This window comes from Phyllobates terribilis, unplaced genomic scaffold (genome assembly GCF_046119375.1).
Source record: "Phyllobates terribilis strain yellow unplaced genomic scaffold, ASM4611937v1 Scaffold_183__1_contigs__length_3771566, whole genome shotgun sequence".
Lineage (NCBI taxonomy): Eukaryota > Metazoa > Chordata > Amphibia > Anura > Dendrobatidae > Phyllobates > Phyllobates terribilis.
In genome coordinates this window covers 3,394,360-3,407,254 of record NW_027362943.1, presented here as the reverse complement: position 1 = coordinate 3,407,254, position 12,895 = coordinate 3,394,360, and the positions used below count along the sequence as shown (strand labels likewise).

The 12,895-nt window shown below is 40.9% G+C and overlaps 1 protein-coding gene and 1 pseudogene across 1 annotated transcript in view; both read right to left on the bottom strand.

The window, feature by feature from the left end:
- Positions 1–12,895, bottom strand: part of LOC141212753 (uncharacterized) — a 229,092-nt gene that overhangs the window by 86,201 nt on the left and 129,996 nt on the right. The gene's annotated exons all lie outside the window — the stretch shown is intronic.
- The window catches only part of LOC141212724 (uncharacterized), an 83,402-nt pseudogene that overhangs the window by 40,882 nt on the left and 29,625 nt on the right, over positions 1–12,895 (bottom strand).

Sequence of the window (12,895 nt, the reverse complement as noted above, 5' to 3'; positions counted from 1 at the left end):
TGTGAATGCAGAATTAAAAACCTGAGAATGTCAAAGAAGCGTCACATTAAATCAGCTGTATTTGAACATTTCACCATCACTCAAGATAGAAAACATTATGTCTGTCAGTGTATGACAAATGATCCAGACGAAAACAAATGCTGTGAAGCCAAGATCAGTGCATATTCAGGCAAAGATAAAAATGTTCCTACGAGAGCTTCTAATCTAAAGAGACATTTACAGCGCTTTCATCCAGAAGTAATGAAAGCAGTGGATGAGAAAGACTGCATCCAAACCAATGAGCCAGTGCCCAGCTCTTCCAGCCAAACAAAGGAGCAGAGAACTTTGCAGCCATCAGTTGCAAGATATTTTGTCAGTGACAAAGTTACTGTAACAATGACAGTAGATACATTTAAAAAACAGATCATAGAGCTTGTTGTAAAGGATAGTGTGCCTATTTCATTATTTTCACGACCAGCTTTTATGTGTCTGAATGGGGAAATGGCCCGCAAGCTTGGTGTTTCTCTGGAGAGTGAGAGTATTAGAAAATTAGTAATCAAAGAAGCTTTTAAACAAATGGAAGAACTTAAAAAAACTCTCAAGGGACGCTTTCTGTTTCTTAAAATGGATGCCTGCACACGTCACAGAGTGAACTATTTTGCCATCAATGTCCGATTTGCTTGTGACAAAAATGAAATAGTTACCAAGACATTAGCAGTAAAAGACACCAAAGCTCATCACACCAGTGAGTTTCTCCAGGTCTTGGTGGAAAAGGTTCTGCAAGACTATGAACTTAAAAAAAGAGCAAGTTCTTTCTGTCATAACTGACAATGCTTCAAATATGATAAGTACTATTAAGCTAATGAATGAGAGTAATGATGGTGACCAGCAGCTAGAAGAACATTCTGGGTCCACAGACACAGAAATGTTTGAAATAGAGGAACACAGTATTGTAACTGAGGAGCAAACTGAAGTTGCTTCAGATGAACAGCAACATGATAGTTTAGATGATCTTGTTGAAACTGTGTCAATACGTTCTTTCATTCATCACATGCGCTGTGTTGTGCGTACGCTACAGCTGGCTATAAGAGACAGTCTGCATGAAGGACATGCTGCTGCACTGATTGGCAAGGTGAGAAAATTGGCTACTGTTGCCAGAACCCCTAAAGTTGACTCAATTTTGAAGAGACGTGCTGGAAAAGGGGTAATTATTGATCAAGCCACACGATGGGGCAGTACTTACTTAATGATTCAGCGCTTGGTTGAACTTAAAACCTTTCTTGTAGACATGGCTAACCCTCAACTGACGCTTGATTGCTAGAGCACCCATTTTTAGGGACTAAAAAATTACAAGCAGAGGACTTAACTCCAGGTATTTTCTTAAAGGAGTGGAAGAACCTGATGTTTCGCCTGTCCCAAAGAGGAGGGTTAATTGCAAGTGGCATTGCTACATCAATGAAACGGAGAGAGGAGCTACTATTACAAAATAACATTCTTTTGGCAGCTGTTTATGTAGACCCAATGCATCGGATTCTTCTAGATGATCAACAGCTAACTAAAGGAAAAGAAGCTCTGTTTGAAATAGCAGTAAGGATGAAAGGGTTGCAGAACAGTCAAGAGGAACAAGAAGAATTTGGTCGTCCTGCCACATCTTCACCCTCATCATCAACTGATGAAGAATTTAATTTCGAAAAATATTTGGATCACAAGGACCGTGCAAAGCGTTCCCGCATAGAAGAAGAGTCATCCCCATCAAAGAACACAGCCAGTACATTTCAGCAGAATTTTTCATGTGCACTAAAAGAAACTGAGAAATTTGACCATTCATCAAAAATAACAGTGCAACAAGCGATTCCTCTGTATCCTGACATTGTCAGAGATGTTACCCGAGTGGTTACTGCTTTGCCACCAACCCAAGTTAGTGTAGAGAGGTTGTTCTCTGCTCTCAAAATAATTAGATCAGATTTGAGGGCATCCATGAAGGAGGATCTGACAGAGGCAATACTTTTTCTGAGGACAAATTTATAGATTTCTTCTTATTAACTGCATAACAGTGTTTATTGCATATTTACTTACAAGAGTTTAGAAAAGTTTAGAAAAGTTATTTGCTATATTCTAATTGTATTCTAATAAATATAGTTTTTGCTCTAAGTGGTCTGATTACTTATATGATGGTGAGAAACTGAATAAGCACGATGTTAATATTTTACAACAGTAAATTTATTGTTACGAATTGGCCATTTATGAAGGAGTCGGAGCCAGAGTTGGAGTCGGAGCCGGAGTCGGAACCTGATAAAATCCAGGAGTCGGAGTTGGAGTCGCAACTGTGGCTTACCGACTCCACAGCCCTGCATGTATATGCAGTAATTGAATAGAAGAATGGTAGCACTCACCATAGGTATGTGGGATCTGCAATCTTTATTTGGATACACATAAAGGAGAAGCGGTGCAGGAGGAGTGCGGGGAAGAACGTTACTGGAGTTATTTTTAATTTTCACGGCTCATGAAGCACCTTGGGGTTCAAGGTGTTCACCACACATTGGAAAAAATGAGAAATTGATGATAAACTTTTAACCCTTCTAATTTCCTAACATAAAAAAAATTATGTTTCAATAATGGTGCTGATGTAAAGTAGACATATGGGAAATGTTATTTATTAACTATTTTGTGTCGCAGAACTCTTAGGTTCAATGGCATAAAAATTAAAAGTTTGAAAATTGTGAAACTTTCTCCAAATTTCCGATATTTTCACAAATAAAAGCAAAAAATATCGTCCTAAATTTACCACTAACATGAAGAACAATTTGTCATGAAAACTCAATCTCAGAATCAATGGGATCCGCTGAAGCTCCAGAGTTATTACCTCATAAAGGGATGCTGCTCAGGAAGGTGAAAAAACAGGCTCTGGGGAGAAAGGGTTAATAGGACTTACAGGAGGAACCGGTCCAGAAAGCAGAAGATCCATCAAGTACCTGCCACATACAGTGGAACTAGGAGATGAATAATGGTGTTGTGTGAGGACTTCTCTGGGCTTCTGTCCTTCATCCTGCAGTCATCTGAATGGATCTAATGTGGACGGGACCCAGTTAAGCCGCATTCTGTCCATAGCTGTTACGTCACTGTTCACACCACACGAGACCCCAAAAGAGTCTCAGTGCTGAAGGGGTTAATGCCCTCCACGCCCAGTAATGGGGAATCTCCACATATCTCCACCTGCAGAGCCGCCAACACATATATGGCTGTTCTGTGCGCACAGGACCTGTGATGAGGTCAGATCTCAGGAAGTTCATTCAGGATGCTCAGGAAGGTTTACCTATGAACAAGCTTTATGTACTGCCCTCTTTACGTGTAGCTCTTCTTAATGAAGAACATGATTCCGTTTTAGCTCGGCACGCGGGTTCGTCTGCCACTTGGAGATCTCTTTCTAGGTCCTTTTGGTGGCAGAATGCTCTTAAGGATATTGGAGAGTATGATTGGAAATGCAAAGTCTGTTCCAAGGCTAAAGCCTCTCATCAAGCTCAGTGGGTTATCTCTTCCCTAACGATGTTCCGTTGCAGCCCTTGACCCACTTGTCCATAGACTTTGTCAATGATTTGCTTAACTCTGGTGGTATTATTGTTGTGTGGGTGGTGGACCGTTTGAGTAAAAAGGTTCTTTTGGTCCCGCTTCAAAAGTTGCCAACTGCTAGGATCTTAGCAACTTTGTTCATTTCTCATATTGTTAAATTTCATGGTGTTCCCAAAAACATAATTTTTGATTGAGGGGTTCAATTTCTGTTTAGTTTTAGATCCAGATTGGGTAACAAGCGGTTTTTTTTCTCTCAGTCTATCATACCGAGACTAATGGTCAATCAGAAAGATGAACCAGGAAATAGAGCAGTATTAGTGATGTTGTGTCTCCTCTAATCAGGAAGACTGGGTGGAATTTCTGCCCCTTATCGAGTGTGCTCTAAATAACCGTTCCTCAAAGGCTACCAGGACCTTGCCTTTTTTTAGCTGCTGTAGTTTTAATCTAGTGTTTGGGAATATTACAGGATTACAATCTTCCCTGCCAGAGGAGGAGAGATTTTGTCCCCAACTAATTAAGGTCTGGAGGGAGGACAAAAGGGATTTTTTGGTAGCTAGTGACCAGGCCAAAAGTGGTGCTAACTGCAGACGTAGGAATGCTTCTATCTTTAGGGTGGGGGATTTTGTGTGGTTGTCCTCAAAATATCTGTGCTTAAAGTTCACATCTAGAAAGTTTGCACCTAAATTTGTAGGTACTTATAAAATTATTACAAATTTAAATCCTGTGACAGTTAATTTGCAACTTCTTATTACCTGGAAAATCATAATTCTTTCCATTCTTCTCTTTTCAAAAAATTTGAGGGGACCTCAAGACATAAATGAGGTGGATTTGGAAGGGTGTCGGGAGTATGAGGTAGAGCGAGTTCTTAGTTCCAGGTGGGTCAGGCGCTGTCTGCACTATCTCGTTAAGTGGAAATTTTATGGTCCTTACGGTAGCTCCCAAGTTAATATGAGGGATCTTCCTGCAATCAGATAAACAGATTATTGGGTGGGGCTGGGGAAAACCCAGCAGTCATGGTACACATTGGTACCAATGACAAAGTTAGAGGAAGGTGGAAGGTCACAGGGAATTAGGAGAGAAGCTGAAGTACAGGACCTCTAAGGTAGTGTTTGCAGAAATACTGCCGATTCCACTAGCGTCACTAGAAAGTTAGCGGGAACTTAAGGAGATAAATAATTGGCAGGATAAAGGGTTTGGGTTCATGGAGAACTGGGCCTACTTCTGTTGGCTACAGGCCCTACTATAGGGACAGGCTGCACCTCAACTGGGGGGGTGCAGATGTGCTGCAGTGAAAAATGGTCAGATGGATGGGGGAGCTTTTAAACTAGGATCTGGGGGGAGGGAGGTTTTTTGTACAAATAAGGGGATAGAGTAGACAGAGAGAAAGACAGTAGGGGTCAATGAGGATTTAGGGGGCTGGGACATTCAAGGAAAGTAAGGAGGCAAATAGGAGTAATAAATAGTTAATAGTATTAATAGTATTAAACGTCTGCTGGCAAATGCAAGAGGTCTTGCAAACAAAATTAATGAATTAAGAGACTCTAATGTCAGCCACAGATTACGATGTGGTGGGCATTACGGAAACCTGGCTGGAAAGCCATGACTGAGTGACAAACAGAGGATTACACTACATTCAAAAGGTTAGGAAAGAAAAAAAGGTAGAGGGGTGGGTATTTTCATTAAATCCAACTTAAGACCTGTGCTAAATGACGACATTGGAGTGGAGCTTCGACAATGTAGAGTCAGTATGGGTAAATGTACATGGAAATGCCAATAATGTAACGCTGCTAATTGGAGTTTGCTACAAGCCTTCTAATATAGCTGAACATGTAGAGGATGAAATGCTGCAACAAAAACAAGTCATGGTCAAAGTGTTGGCTCCCTTGAAATTGTTCCAGAAAATGAAGTAATTCTCCCAGAAAATTATTGCAATTACACATATTTTGTTATACATTTTTATTTCCTTTATATGTATGGGAACAACACAAAAAACAGATAAAAAAAAGCTAGGTGAACATAATTTCACACAAAACCACCAAAACTGAGCCGGTCAAAATTGTTGGCACCTTTTGTCAAAATTGTGGGGTGTGGGTAAACAACTTTGTTTCAAGCATGTGAAACTCGTTCAAACTCAATTGTGGCAAGTAACAGGTGTGGGCAACATGAAAATCACACCTGAAACCAGATAAAAAGGGAGAAGCTGATTCAATCTTTGCAATGTGTGCATGCTTGTGCCACACTAAGCACGGAGAACAGAAAGAGAAGAAGAGAACTGTTTGAGGACTTGAGAACCAAAATTGTTCTAATCTTGAAATTTTTGATATTTTTCAAGTCCATCTCCAGAGATGCGGATGTTTCTTTGTCCATGGTGCACAACATAATCAATACAATTACAACCCATGTCACTGTAGCTAATCTCCCTGGATGTGGACAGAAGAGAAAAATTGACGAAAGGTTGCAATGCAGGATAGTCCAGATGGTGAATAAGTAGCCCCACCAAAGTTCCAAAGAAATTCAAGTTGTCTTACATGCTTAGGGTGCATCAGTGCCAGCATGAACTAACCGCTAACATTTGAATTAAATGAAACGCTATGGCAGGAGAATAAAGAGGACCCCACTGCTGACACAGAGGCATAAAAAAGCTACACTGCAGTTTGCCAAGATGCACATGAGTAAGCTAAAACCCTTCTGGGGAAGTGTCTTGTGGACAGAGGAGACCAATATAGAGTTTTTCGGTAAAGCAAATCGTTCTACTGTTTAAACAGAATGAAGCATACAAAGAAAAGATCACAGTAACTACAGTGGAATATGGTGGAGGTTCAAAGATGTTTTGGAGTTGTTTTGCGGCCTCTGGCATTGGGTGCCTTCACTGTGTGCAAGGCATCATGAAATCTGAAGATTACCAAAGGATTTTGTGTGGCAATGTAGTGCCTAGTGTCAGAAAGCTGGGTTAGCGTTCTAGGTCATGGGTAGCCAGCATGGCAATGACCCCAAACATACATCAAGAAGCACCCAGAAATGGATGGAAACAAAGTGCGGGAGAGTTGTGAAGTGACCGCCAATGAGCTTGGATCTAAATCCCATTGAACACCTGTGGAGAGATCTTAAAATTGCTGTTTGGAGAAAAATATGAGAGTCTTCAGTGGTTGATACCTTTGGCTAACTGAAAAGATGGTAACAAATTACAAGCTTTCAAGACTACTCAGGTCTCTTCTTTAGACATAGTATAACACAAAATCTGAAGTGTCATATATTTATACACAACAGGGCACAGGAATAAAACAATAGATGAGACAAGTGGCGTGAAGCAGAACTATTAGTATGGGAGAGGGAGAAGCAGTTGTGTCCATGAATATTGGAACAGTTCATTGATAAGGAGTGTGAAAGTTTTATTGTCCTGTGATTGAGGTCTGGTCCATGATTGTGATGCCCCCAAACGGTCTGAGGAGCACATTCCTTAGTTAATGTAGAAAGACATAAATCCATGCGACACATTAACTCCTGCTCTGTGAGTGTGTCAAAGATTGTCATAAGTTTGTAATTCCACATTTTTCTGTCTCTCTGAGATTTGAAGTTACCTTTTAATACAAGTAATTTCATGTCAATGATGCTGTGATCAGGGATAAAAAATGTTTGGCCACAGGTAGATCTATTCTTTTTTCTTTTATTGTGTGGCGATGAAAATTCATCCTTGTTCTAAGTTTTTGCCCTTCTCCCCTATGTACAGACCGCCAGCTGGACATTTGGTACATATAATTAAGTACACTACATTAGAAGTGATGAAGCTGAAAGTACCTGGGATCTTGTGGTTGTCTCCTGATTTGAGTTGGGAATCTTTATCTTGTCAGTGATCATTATAAATAGACAGGTTTTACATTTTTTCTGGCTGCAGGGAAAAGTTCCTGTAGCTGTTGGAGAGGACAGGGAGTTTCTGATAATGATGCTTCTTAGATTTGGGGGCTGCCTAAATCACAGAAGTGCTGGGTCTGGAAATATAGATTGTAATCAGCATCTTTTTGTAATAATGGTTGTAATTTCCATGCAGATCCCATTGGCATCTCCAGATTTGGATTGTAGGTGACTACTAGAGACTCCAGATTGCTTTCTTGTTTAGTTTTGAAATGTAGGAGATGATTCCTTGATATTCTGGTGGCTCTTGCAATCTGGTTTACAATTGTTCTTGTATGGTAGCTCTCGTTCAAAAAGGCCTTTCTGAGGCCACCAAGGTGTTAATTTCAGTACAGGAGTAGTTGAGTGTTAAGTTGATGGTGAGATGAAATTGATTAAAGTGTTCATGGAACGTCTTAAGCTGTTGCTGAGATTCTGTCCAGATGATTAAAATATCGTCAATGTAACGGTAGTAGGCAAGAGGCCTGATGGGACATGAGGACAAGAAGTCACTATAAAGCTTGGCCACAAAAAGATTTGCATACTGTGGAGCCATTTTACTTCCCATTGCTGTACCAGTCTCCTGTAGATAAATGTTATCAAATTCAAATAATTGTGAGTGAGGATGAATTTTGTAAGTTTCACCACAAAGGTGAAACAATCCTCCTTGTCTGTTTTCTTTCCCTCCCAGTACCTTTTCTTTCTACCACTGTTAGGTTTCTGGGAAGTTATACTTATTCCTTTTATTTTTGGTTCTCATTAGCTTGCCTTCTGTGCCCTATATGAATGTGTCTTAGTTTCTCACTCAGGGTTTTCATATCTTCACACTTTTCTTTCTCCTTGTTGACAGTGTATTGCTGCCCCCCCTCTGATTCCTCAGGAGGTAAGAGAAACTCTTCAACTGCCTATTAGGGAGTTAGGTCTGAGGTGTTATTTTTAGTTAGCCAGGGCCTGTCTGCACAGAGACCAATTGGGTGTAGTTGCTGCATTCTTCCCTGTGTGGGTTCTCTGGTGGCTATCAAGATGTGCTTTCTGGTTAAAAGATTTCCCAAATTTTGAACATGAAAAAGGCTTCTCTGCCCGACTCTCCTGAATCTCTTTTGCTCTTTATGATCCCAACTAGTCTCACAAAATACAAAAGGTCTTTAGTAAGCTACCTTATACAGGCTGCTAAGAATATCATTCCTCGTCACTGGAAAAGTACTTCTCCACCTACTCTGGAGGAGTGGTTCTGTGACATAGCTCTTCTAAATAGGATGGAACATTTGATTGCCCGATCCCCCACTGGTTGTGATAGATACTGTGAGACTTGGAGAAACTGGATTGAATTCCAGGAATCCGATGCCTACCGTCTTACATCACACTGATGTGACCCACCCTTTTCTCTGGTGCGTTTCTTCTCTGTCCGGATTGTGCTCCGCATTGGTTCGCGCCTGGCTGCACTATGTATGGTTTCCATTGGATTTTACAATTGTAATACTGATGGCCTAAAATGTTCCATTCCTTCCTTTTTCTTCCTATAACTTGATGTTTTATTGGACGTTATACTTATATTCTATGATATACTGATGCTGATATTGTCCTGGTTATTGTTTTTTTTTTTGTTTTGTTTTTTTGTATTTTTGTAATTGAAAATGATTTAACCTTTCAATAAAAATTGAATTTTGAAAAAGGCTTCTCCCCTGTGTGACTTCTCTGATGTTTATTAAGAGTTGCTTTCCGCGTAAAATATTTCCCACATTCTGAACATGAAAAAGGCTTCTCCTCTGTATGAGTTCTCTGGTGAATAACAAGACCATATTTCTGTTTAAAATATTTCCCACATTCTGAACATGAAAAAGGCTTCTCCTCTGTATGAGTTCTCTGGTGTATAACAAGACCGTATTTCTGTTTAAAATGTTTACCACATTCTGAACATGAAAAAGGCTTCTCCCCTGTGTGACTTCTCTGATGTTTATTAAGAGCTGCTTTTCGTGTAAAATATTTCCCACATTCTGAGCATGAAAAAGGCTTCTCCTCTGTATGAGTTATCTGGTGTATAACAAGACCGTATTTCTGTTTAAAATGTTTACCACATTCTGAACATGAAAAAGGCTTCTCCCCTGTGTGACTTCTCTGATGTTTATTAAGAGCTGCTTTTCGTGTAAAATATTTCCCACATTTTGAACATGAAAAAGGCTTCTCCTCTGTATGAGTTATCTGGTGTATAACAAGACTGTATTTCTGTTTAAAATGTTTACCACATTCTGAACATGAAAAAGGCTTCTCCCCTGTATGAGTTCTGTGGTGTTTAACAAGATTGCATTTCTGTTCAAAATGTTTACCACATTCTGAACATGAAAAAGGCTTCACCCCTGTGTGAGTTCTGTGGTGTTTAACAAGACTTGATTTCTGGTTAAAACATTTCCCACATTCTGAACATGAAAAAGGCTTCTCCCCTGTGTGAGTTCTCTGGTGCCTAACAAAATTTGATTTGTGGTTAAAACATTTCTCACATTCTGAACATGAAAAAGGCTTCTTCCCAGTGTGAATTCTCTGGTGAATAACTAAATCTGATTTCTGGCAAAAACATTTCTCACATTCTGAACAGGAGAAAGGCTTCTCCCCTGTGTGAATTCTCTGGTGACTAACTAAATATGATTTCTGGTAAAAACATTTCTCACATTCTGAACATGAAAATGGCTTCTCCCCTGTGTGAGTTTTCTGGTGCTTAACAACATTGGATTTTTTTGTAAAACATTTCCCACATTCTGAACATGAAAAAGGCTTCTCCCCTGTGTGAGTTCCCTGGTGTTTAACAAGATCTGATTTCTTGTTAAAATATTTCCCACACTTGGAACAAGAAAATCTATTCTCGGCTGTGTGAATTTTTTGATGTTTAGGAAAAGATTTTTCGAGAGGAAAACTATTTCCATATTCTAAAAATGTCTTCTTTGCTTTAGGAGCAGTTTGTTTTTTAATGCTTAATTTGTGACTATGATTTTCCTTAGTAGTCAGTAATGAATCAGAAGACAGGACCTGTTTCAAAGGATCAGATGACAAATCTTTGCTGTGAAGGGATGATGGTATATCTGGAGTAATGGCATTCACTTCAATTGTATATTGTGGGATCTCAAGATCTTCTGATTTAAAAATTGAAGATGTCAGCTGTCCCTCTGATCTCCAGGTACAGTTATCTGCTAAGATAAAAATCTATTATTTTTCAATAAAATATCCTTGGGTTTTATTTTTTAAAATTTCTACTTAAACTGTCTATAATAATGGCAAGTTATGTACCGTATTTTTCGGACTATAAGACACGCCGGACCATAAGATGCACCAAGGTTTTAGAGGAGGAAAATAAAAAAATAAAAATTTAAGCAAAAAATGTGGTCATGATGCACTTTTAAGGGGGAGGGGGGTCTTCTGCTGACACTGGTATAGGGGTTATGTCCCCCAATTCTGACAATATCCCCCATCCAGGTATATATGCTGCCCCCTTCCTTTTATACGTGGTCCCCATCCCCATCCTGGTATGCCTGGCATCCCTCCATCCTGGTATGCATGGCACCCCTCATCCTTATCCTGGTATGCATGGCACCCCTCATACCTATCCTGATATGCATGGCACCCCTCATCCCTGTCCTAGTATGCATGGTACCCCTCATCCCTGTCCTGGTATGCATGGCACCCCTAATCCCTATCCTGGTATGCATGGCACCCATCATCCCTGTCCTGGTATGCATGGCACCCCTCATCCCTGTCCTGGTATGCATGGAACCCCTCATCCCTGTCCTGGTATGCATGGCACCCATCATCCCTATCCTGGTATGCATGGCACCCCTCATCCCTGTCCTGGTATGCATGGCACCCCTCATCCCTGTCCTGGTATGCATGGCACCCCTAATCCCTGTCCTGGTATGCATGGCACCCCTAATCCCTGTCCTAATATGCATGGCACCCCTAATCCCCATCATGCTGCACATTAAAAAAAAATAAACACTCCTACTCACCTTTCTTCTCTCTCCTCCAGCGCTGCATCCTGTCTGTCTGCACTGATCTCTCCATGTGAGCCGTGCATGATGTCACTGCCATGCGCGGGTCACAAGGAGAGATCAGCTGCCGGAAGTCACTGCTTCCCACGCCGGGACTGTGTGCGCGGGGAGCAGTGACTTCAGTCTCCTTCATAGCCGGCACATAGCGGAGCCACGCTGCGGCTGCTGGCTATCTCCTGTGCCCGCTCATTAAAGGGCATGAATATTCACCCCCTCCCCATGCCCATGGGCGTGGAGAGAGGTTGAATATTCATGCCCTTTAACAGCGGGCATAGGAGAAAAAAAAAGGAGGAAAAAAGTGCGTCTTATAGTCTGAAAAATACGGTAAATACATTGAATTAATTATTCACCAAGACACTGACATTTCAAAATCGAATAGAAAACCTCATAGGATGAACCAGTAGAGCGTGGTTTTCAACTGTTTGTTCATTCTGCCTCCCAAATATGGAATAAAAAGCCACCAAGTTATGTAGGCAACAATAATACCAATAAAAACTTCTACTCATCTCACAAACAACAAGCCCCACTCAGGTCCATTGTCTGTAAATGGAAAAAAATCATAGTTACCGGTAACAGGATTTTACAGAGCCCATGATAGCACCACCTGAGAGATGGTATCCGCCCACCCAGGACAGGAAACCTGCTGAATAAAAAAGGCGGTACCTCTCCTCCACATCAGTTTTGTTTTTGAGCATGAGAGGACCTCCAGACAGTATGTTAGTACACAACTACCACCAATAAAACATTTCATACTATACACCCATATATAGAGAACACCATAAGTGATCAAAAAAGGGGAGGGGGGCATATGAGGGTGCTCTCATGGGCTCTGGAAAATCCCATTACCGGTAGGTAACTATGATTTTTTTCCCCTTCTCCTATGATGGCACCACCTGAGAGATTTATATAGAACAGACACCTTAGGGATGGATCACCGCTTGCAACACCTTTCTCCCAAAGGATAGATCAGCAGATGAAGAAAGATCAAGCCGGTAATGGTTATAGAAGGTAGAAGGAGATTACCATGTTGCTGCCTTACCTATGTTATCAATGGACACTTCCACCTTCTCAGTCCAGGAGGCTGCACTAGCTCTGTGGAATGGCCCTTCAGTTTCTCTGAAACCGGCACATTACTAGGGAAATATGCTAAGCTAACGGTGTCCCTGATCCATCTAACTATAGTTCCCCTTGTAACTTTAAGTCCCTTTCTAGCTCCCTGGAAGGAGACAAATAAGGTATCACTTCTCCTCCAAGGCCTTGTTACCTCCAAATACTGAACCAAAACCAGTCTAACATTTAGAGTTTGCAGCCTCTGTTCCTCTAAATCTTTTGGGTTAGGATACAATGAGGGGAGAATGATCTCCTGTGTTCTGTGGAATTTGGAGGCCACCTTCGGAAAATAGGCCGGGTCTGGTCTTAACGTAACT